This window comes from Salvelinus sp. IW2-2015, linkage group LG3 (assembly GCF_002910315.2).
Source record: "Salvelinus sp. IW2-2015 linkage group LG3, ASM291031v2, whole genome shotgun sequence".
Taxonomy (NCBI): domain Eukaryota; kingdom Metazoa; phylum Chordata; class Actinopteri; order Salmoniformes; family Salmonidae; genus Salvelinus; species Salvelinus sp. IW2-2015.
The window spans coordinates 21,077,425-21,086,497 of record NC_036840.1 but is presented as its reverse complement, the minus strand read 5'-3'; the positions used below and the strand labels follow the sequence as shown (position 1 = coordinate 21,086,497).

Sequence of the window (9,073 nt, the reverse complement as noted above, 5' to 3'; positions counted from 1 at the left end):
GAAAACCCACTGTCACGATATTGCAGATCTCCATATTGCCTTTTAAGCAGTGTGGCACTAATAAGTGCCCATATTGCACTTTAGCAGTGGACTTAATAATGCCCATATTGCCTATCAGGCAGGTGGACTGGTATATGGCAATTTGCTCTTTAAGCAGCTGGACTAAATAAGTGCCATATTGCCTTTAGCAGTCGGACTAATAAGTGCCCATATTGCCTTTAGCAGTGGACTAATAAGTGCCCATATTGCCTTTCAGCAGTGGACTAATAAGTGCCATTATTGCCTTCTACAGTGGGACTAATAAGTGCCATATTTGCCTTTAGCAGGACTAATATAGCATAGCTGCTCAATCATATTGCCTTTAGCAGTTGGGTACTAATACAGCATTTGCCTTGCAATGATATTGCCTATTGCCTTAGCAGTGCGACTAATAAGGCCATATTGCCTTTAGCAGTTGTCGACTAATAATTTGCCTCTATTGCCTTTTAGCCAAGTGGACTCAATAAGTGCCATATTGCTTATAGCCATTGACTAATAAGGCCCATATTGCCTTACAGTGGAGCTAATAAGCTGCCCATATTGCCTTTACAAGCTGCACTAATAATGCGCCACTATTTGCTTTTATGCAGTGGACTAATAAGTTGCCTTTGCCTTTAGCGTGGACTAATAAGTGCCCATATTGCACTTTAGCAGTGGATCTAATAAAGTGCCCATAATTGCCTTTAGCAATGGGATTAATAGAGCGCCCATATTGCCTTTAGCAGTGACTAATAAGTGCCCATATTGCCTTTAACAGTGGACTAAATAAGCGGCCCATATTGCCTTTTAGCAGTGACTAATAAGTGCCCATATTGCCTTTAGCAGTGACTTAATAAGTGCCCATATTTCCTGTAGCAGTGGACTAATAGTGCCCAATCACCTTTAGCAGCTGGACTAATAAAGGCCCATGATGCCTTTAGCAGTGACTAATAAGTGCCCATATTGCCTTAGCAGTGGACTAATAAAAAGCTGCCCATAATTTCCAGCAGTGGACTAATAAGTTCCCATATTGCCTTTAGCAATGGACTAATAAGCCCATATTGCCTTAGCAGGGACTAATAAGTGCCCATAGCCTTAAGGCCAGTGGGACTAATAAGCGGCCCATATATGCCTTTAGGCAGTGACTAATAAGTGCCCATACCTTGCCTTTTTAGCAGTGACTAATATAGTGCCCCAATTTCCCTTTAGCAGCTGGACTATAAGGCCCATATTTCCTTTAAAGCAGTGCGGACTTAATAGTTGTATGTCTCTGTGTTTACCTCATAGCACTCACCAGTGCAATTAATCCAATTGGATAACAAGCAGACCACACCAAGCCTCAGGTACTATTGGAGGTTATATTAATTGCATTGTGAATCTTCCAACAGTTCCACAGTCTAGACATGTTGAAGCCAATATAACTTACTACACATCCACACACATTATTCCACCATAACATGAACCTAAATCTCCTTAACACACCACTAAAACTACACCTATAAAACTGTCGGGTCTAGGAAGAGGTTGTTGGTGACGAGTTTGCAGAGCGCATTCAACCGAGCGAATAGAAATGCACGAGCTCAACAGCCATCATTCCTCCCCACCAGCAGATAACACATCCTTGGTGACATTCGTGAACCAAAGCAGTGTGCAGAACGCCGTTTGAACGGCATGCTATCATTTGTTATTTCAATCTGCGGCAGCATGCAGATGTGTGCCCCATTAAAGATCCTATTTGAGGACGGTGGGTGTAATACGTCACCGCAACAACGCGAGAGGGAATTGTTATTGTATAGAAAGGTATAATGTTACTACCCTGCATGAATCTGCAGGTAACTAACCAACCAGGTTCAATGTTAGCTAGCTAACATTCGGCTATAACTAGCAATGCAAATGGCTCTGAGATACAAATAATATTACAATGCAGATCACATACGTAATGTTACCTAACTAGCCAGCTAGCTAACGTTAGCAGTAGAATTTAACTTCAAATGAAAATGACTTTCTGACTAAATTAAAAATGTGTAATATCTGAAAATGTAGCTAGCTAGACTKTCTTACCCGTATACATGGATMGACGCTTCTCCCTCTCTGTCACGGTTGCCATGGTTGCCCTTAGTTTGAGGATGTAATCCGGAGCCTTCAGTGTTCTCTTTTCGACTCCGTCTGCATATTTGCAGTCAAACTGCAGAATTTCCCCCATCTCCTTAGCTATCAAAGTCTAATTCCACTGATTTCAAAACTCGGTCCTCTAGAAAGTGGAGAGCAACACTTATGCAGTTCTACTATGTGATATCTTTCAAAAAAGCCACGTTAGAAAGGGTTACCTACACATACTGACCAGTTCATATTATAGACAGAATCCTGCTACATGGCAGACCAATTCAAACTCATCTCTCGGCATGTCCAGCCCACTCATTATCTCAGCCAATCATGGCTAGAGGGAAGGTTGCTAACTTTTTCCATGGATAAACCAACTAGGCTCGTAATTTATCAATTTTATTCATATTTACAGATGGCATACAAGTMTGCACATTCAAGTTCACATGTTCAGGAAGGCATTTCTGCCCAAAAAAGCATTTTGATTTCAAAAAAYGTTTACATTCAAATAGTGCTCCTGTGAAGTAGTGACACGCAACATACGCCTAGTCACCTATTGTAAAGTATTGTTTAGGCTTCAACTCACATATGTAGCCTGAAGTATGGCACCAACAAACTTGACAATCTCTGATACTATTAGCTTGCAATCCCATTTTAGTTCCTTCTATACTTGAGCTGATACTGTATACAGTTAATAAATATGAGTTGATTGTTGKSCTGTAGCACACTGTAAATGAAGCCTCCTGTTACTAATTTGAAACACATTCTGCCATCTGCCTTGCAAATGACTGCCACTTTAGCCCAGGGCTCATACAGAGCTCACAGTAGACTAAAAATCCACAAGACCCAGACTGTTGTCAAATGATGCCACCCTGTTTCCTCTATGTCAATCAGGATCCAGACATGATGGACAGAATGACAGTCATCCTAGTCATCACCTCATAGCCACTACCATAATGAATAGGTAGTGATAGTACAGTGTTCACAAGCATGTGTTGGTAATATCATGTACTGTATCTATGTACAGCTACTAAAGTGACCATGTTGAAGGGATGGCTGTCCTCGATTGACCACAAAACGTTAGATGGCTTCGTAACAGGTCACTCTGCCAAGACCTGTCAGACTGGCCTAAGACACTTCAGACTTGCCAGAAACAGCAGTCATAACTGGCCAAACAAATGTCAAACTGGCCCAAGCACTGCATAGACGCTGTGTGCAAAGTGATAACTTTGCCTGTTGTAGACATGTCTGAACAGATTGTGATGTATCAGTCACATAATATGACCACATCCACATAAAAAAGCACCTCCAGCAATGAAATTGGAATATCCCATCTAAATTATATCATCATATGGACAATGTTAAAATAAATCCATTTTCATTCTTCCTTAAGACCAAGGCATAACATTTAAGTGACACCGGAGAAGATGGCTGACATTTTACATGCTCCTAACCAACTGTCTTAAAAACGTTTTTTGCATAGTTTGTAAATTTTTTTTAAACTTATTTTGTACATAATGTTGCGCTGCGTCTCTTATGACCGAAAATAATTCTGGACATCAGAACAGTGATACTCACCTCGAGCTTGACAAAGCTTTGTCCTTTAACGAGTCCGACGAGAAGGTTATACTGCTTTCCCGGAACAGGCCCAAATCCCGTCATTTGCGTGAAGAAAAGACAGAAAAATGGGGTGGAGGTTGGGCTGCCTCCTGAGAATTCATAGGCGAGCGAGTAACTTCACTGCCATCCTCTATTGGCCAACGTGCAATCATTGGGTAAATAAAATCGATGACGTACGATCAAGATTATCCTACCACGGACATTAAAAACTGTAACATCTTATGTTTCACGAGTCGTGGCTGACGACGACATGGATATATAGAGCTGGCGTGATGTAAGACGAGGGGTTGGGGTGTGTGTCTATTTGTCAATTTCTTTAAAAAAAAAATATTCACCTTTATTTAACCAGGTAAGCTAGTTGAGGACAAGTTGTTCATTTACAACTGTGACATGGCCAAGATAAAACAAAGTAGTGTGACACACAACAACACAGAGTTTACACATGGAATAAACAAGCGTACAGTCAATAACAAATAGAAAAAAAAGAAAGTCTATATAATGGCGTGAGAGGTAAGGCAATAGATCGGCCATGTAGTCGAAGTAATTACAGTTTAGCAAATTAACACTGGAGTGTATATGAGCAGATGATGTGTGACAAGTAGCGTAAATACTGGTGTGCAAAAAGAGACGAGAAAAGTAAATAAAAACTATGGGTGATGAGGTAGGAATGAGTCGGTGTTGGGGCTATTTACAGCTGCAGCGATTGGTTAGCTGCTCAGATAGCTGACAATAACAGCTTGGTGTTGCGATGTCTAATGTTAAAGAACTCTCAGGGTATTGCCTGCCTGAGAGTAGAGTACTCCATGATTAAGCTGTAGACCACAGTATCTACCAAGAGAGTTCTCATCTATATTATTCGTAGCCGTCTACTTACCACCACAGACCGATGCTGGCACTAAGACGACACACTCAACTAACTCTAAAACTTCTAAGGCCATAAGCAAATAAGAAAATGTTCCGCCCAGAAGCAGTGCTCCTAGTGGCCGGGGACTTTAATGCAGACAAACTTATATGCGTTTTACCAAACTTCTGTGGCACCAGAGGGAAAAAAACTCTAGACCACCTTTACTCACACACAGAGATGTATACAAAGCTCTCCCCACCCTCAATCTGATTCCTGCATAACAAGCAAACACTAAAGCAGCAAGTACCAGTGACTCTCTCTTACGGAAGTGGTCAGATGATGCGGATGCTACGCTTACAAGACTGTTATTGCTAGCACAGACTGGAATATGTTCCAGGATTCATCCACGGCATTGAGGATATACACACCTCAGTCATCGGCTTCATCAATAAGTGCATTGACGACGTACCACCCAAGTGACTGTACGTACATTTCACATCAGAAGCCCAGGATTACAGGCAACATCCACATCGAGCTAAAGGATAGAGATGCCACTTCTAGGCACAAGACACTAATCTGGATGGTTATAAGAAATCTCGCTATCCCTCAGATGAATCCATCAAACAAGCAAAGCGTCAATACAGGTTAAGATTGATCGTACTACACCGGCTCTGATGCTCGTTGAATGTGGCAGGGTTTGAAAACTATTACAGACTACAAAGGGAAACCCAGATGCGAGTGACACGAGCCTAACAGATGAGCTAAATGCCTTTTATGCTCGCTTCGAGGCAAGCAACACTGAAGTGTGCATGAGAGCACCAGCTGTTCTCTCGGTAGCCGATGTGAGCAAGACCTTTAAACAGGTCAACATTCACAAAGTCACAGGGCCAGACGGATTACCAGGACATGTACTCAAAGCATGCACGGACCAACTGGCAAGTGTCTTCACTGACATTTTCAACCTCTACCTGACCYAGTCATGTTTCAAGCAGACTACCATAGTCCTTGTGGCCAAGGAAGCAAAGGTAACCTGCCTTAATTATTACCACCCCGTAGCACTCATGTCGGTAGCCATGAAGTGCTTTGAAAAGCTGGTCATGGATCACATCAACAGCATACTCCCGGATAACCTAAACCCACTCCAWTTCGAATATTGCCCCAACAGATCCACAGATGATGCAATCTCAATCGCACTCCACACTGCTRTTTCTCATCTGGAGAAAAATAACATCTATATGAGAATGCTGTTCGTTGACTACAGCTCAGCATTCAACACCATAGTACCCACAAAGCTCATCACTAAGCTAAGGACCCGGGGTCTAAACACCTCCCTCTGCAACTGGATTCTGGASTTCTTGATGGGCCATRCACAGGTGGTAAGGGTAGGCAACAACACGTCTGCCATGCTGATCCTCAACACTGGGGCCCCTCAGGGGTGTGGACTTAGTCCCCTCCTATACTCTGTTCACCTACGACTGCATGGCCAAACACGACTCCAACAACATCATTAAGTTCGCTGACGACACAAAAGTGGTAGGCCTGATCACTGACAACGATGAGACAGCCTATAGGGAGGAGGTCAGCGACCTGACAGTGTGGTGCCCGGACAACTACCTCTCCCTCAATGTGAGCAATACAAAGGAGCTGATCGTGGACTACAGGAAAAGGCAGGACGAACAGTCCCCCATTAACATCGACGGGGCTGTAGTGGAGCGGGTCGAGAGTTTCAAGTTCCTCGGTGTCCACATCACCAACATACTATCATGGTCCAAACACACCAAGACAGTCGTGAAGAGGGCACGACAACACCTTTTACCCCTCAAGAGACTTGACATGGGTCCCCAGATCCTTAAAAAGTTCTACAGCTGCACAATCGAGAGCATCCTGACCGGTTGAATCACTGGCTGGTATGTCAGAGAAAGCCCCCAAAAATTTCAGAGACTCCKMTCACCCAAGTCACAGATTGTTTTCTCTGCTATCGCACAGCAAGTGGTACCGGAGCGCCAAGTCTAGGACCAAAAGGCTCCTGAACAGCTTCTACCCCAAGCCATAAGACTGTTGAACAATTAATAAAATGGCCACCGGACTATTCCCCCATGTGTTTTGACATGCTGTGCTACTAGCTGTTTATTATCTATGCATAGTCACTTCCCTACCTACGTGTACAAAGACTAACTACATTGACTCGGTACCGGTACCCCCTGTATATAGCCTCGTTTTTGTTATTTTATTGTGTTAATTTTTATCATTTTTAATTTAGTTTATTTGGTAAATATGTTCTTAACTCTTCTTGAACTGCACTGTTGGTTAAGGGTTAAGCATTTCATGTAAGCTCTGCACTTGTTGTATTCGGCGTGTGTGACAGATTTGTTTTTGATTTGATTTGATAGCTGTAAACYTTCTGACTGGCTGGCTGCAGACATTTTAAAAGATGTTGTTGTCTGGAAAAAGAGGCCTGTGTAAGATCTTGGAGCCTTGACTGTGATGCCCACTCTTTGGGGTCGCAACGCACCATATGCATCAGCGATAATGTTTGTACATAATGTTCTGCGTTMTCCTTGAATCCACATTAGAATGAATGATTCTTTAGATGAACACGTGACACATGCTGTGCYARGTCCTCCCTGCCCTCATGCGCCGTGATGTTTTTGTTCTTGTACATAATCAGATGTTTTCGTTAGTCCGCTTGACATGTTCTCAAACGCTTACYTMGTTTACCTACCTAGCTTCGGCACAACAACCATGACTCTCTTTTTCCGTCTCCTGGTAAACCYCATGTRCTACTTTAAAAATGATTCAGTTGGTGTCAGCGTTTTGAAGTACACAGCTAAACAAGCCTCAGAACACAATAGCGTACATACCACCATATAGATTTCTATTGAAATCCACCATCAACGTGAATAGATGAGTGGAACCAACAACTGTTATCCTCAATCCTACAACCACCATTTAGACAAGTGTCTCTGGCAGCTCTCGCTCTCTCAGTCTCTTGGCTGTCGCCGGGCAGGACTCATCAGTGGCTCTGGATCTGGCGGGTGTTTTGAGTTATTGACGTGAGTAGGAAACTATGAAGCTCACTTTGTGACAGCTCTGAGCTTTTGAATAAAAAATGTAATTGGCCTGATGAATGAGTGCAGCTTGACGAGAGACAAGCCCGACCTGCCTACCTGCTACCCGGCTCAGCCTACCTGCCACCATAGACTCCTATTGGGAGGAACATGGCTCCGCCTGCCTGCCACATGTAGGATCCTATGAGGTGGAACATGACTGCTATTTATTTACTGATGGTTTAGCTATAGGATCAGATCTGGTACCAAGCCAGCGATAAATAACATGATGTTTTTGATGATGACAGTTTAGTTACTATTGTGTGTGTGCATAACAATTTGTTTGCATACAGCAAATATGGAAAGTTGTATCTGTTGTTTTATGATTGTTGGCCTCGAAGTTGAATGTCAGATTTCCACTCTGATGAAGGTAGAACATTAGCATGGAGTCTGACTGGGGCCACCGACTCTGTCTGTAGGACTAAAATAACAATACAGACAGCCAGCAGGATGCAACATCAGTAGCATCAATCAGTGTAATGGAACAAATGCTCCCTGTCATTATGCACCCAGGAAGTGGGAAATGTAATTAGACCAATGAAATTAGGCCATGGGCACTTCTACACCTGCTCGTCAACAGGGAAATATATTTATTTTTAGGCAAGTATATTCTTAATTTACAGTAGCATTCTGGATTTGTATTCTTCCTCTGATTTATAGGCGTTGGTTTCCATTTGTTTGATAAATAATCTGCTATATAAGCATTCCACTTCATTTGGTCGCCAGTAATCCACTCTGGTGGTATCTGGAAATTAAATAACTCATTGTTATTATAATTATGATTTAAAAATGTGATTAGAATCTAATTTCTGTTTACTGGAGTTTAGCTACATCTAATGCAGAATATGGAATATTGGGAACTGCTGAAATGTAAATCCTCTCAGCCTGTATTACTGATGGGAAACGCTTGCTTTAGAAGGAGATGTGAGGTAGCTGAACTCTCTAAGACAATTGCGGATAATCACAGAGATTGAGCATCTTGATCTTAATGAGAAAGCTAAATTTAATGATTTACAGAATCAACTAGATACATTGTATGGGAAAAGGCTAGAGGAACTTTCATAAGATCCAGAAACAATGGCTTGAAAACAGGCGAAAAGACAGTAGATACTTTTTAATTTGGAAAAGTGAGAGGGGAACTCAACACACTTCGGAAATTTTAAGATTAATGGGGTTACCACTGAGGATAGGGAGTTGTTATCAGACTTTACCACTAAGTTTATGAGAATCTTTACTCTTAGATAACATTTGAGTGACTCTAAGGATCTCCTTGATTCTACAGAGAATGTTAATTCGGTTAGTGAAGAATTCAATCAGTATGTGTTAAGATTGATCCATTATGGACTCCAGTACGGGGTTTGCTCAATAAAAAAATAACTAATGC

The 9,073-nt window shown here is 42.1% G+C and overlaps 1 protein-coding gene across 1 annotated transcript in view; it reads left to right on the top strand.

The window, feature by feature from the left end:
* Window positions 1-9,073, top strand: part of LOC111952279 (VPS10 domain-containing receptor SorCS3-like) — a 125,138-nt gene that overhangs the window by 40,685 nt on the left and 75,380 nt on the right.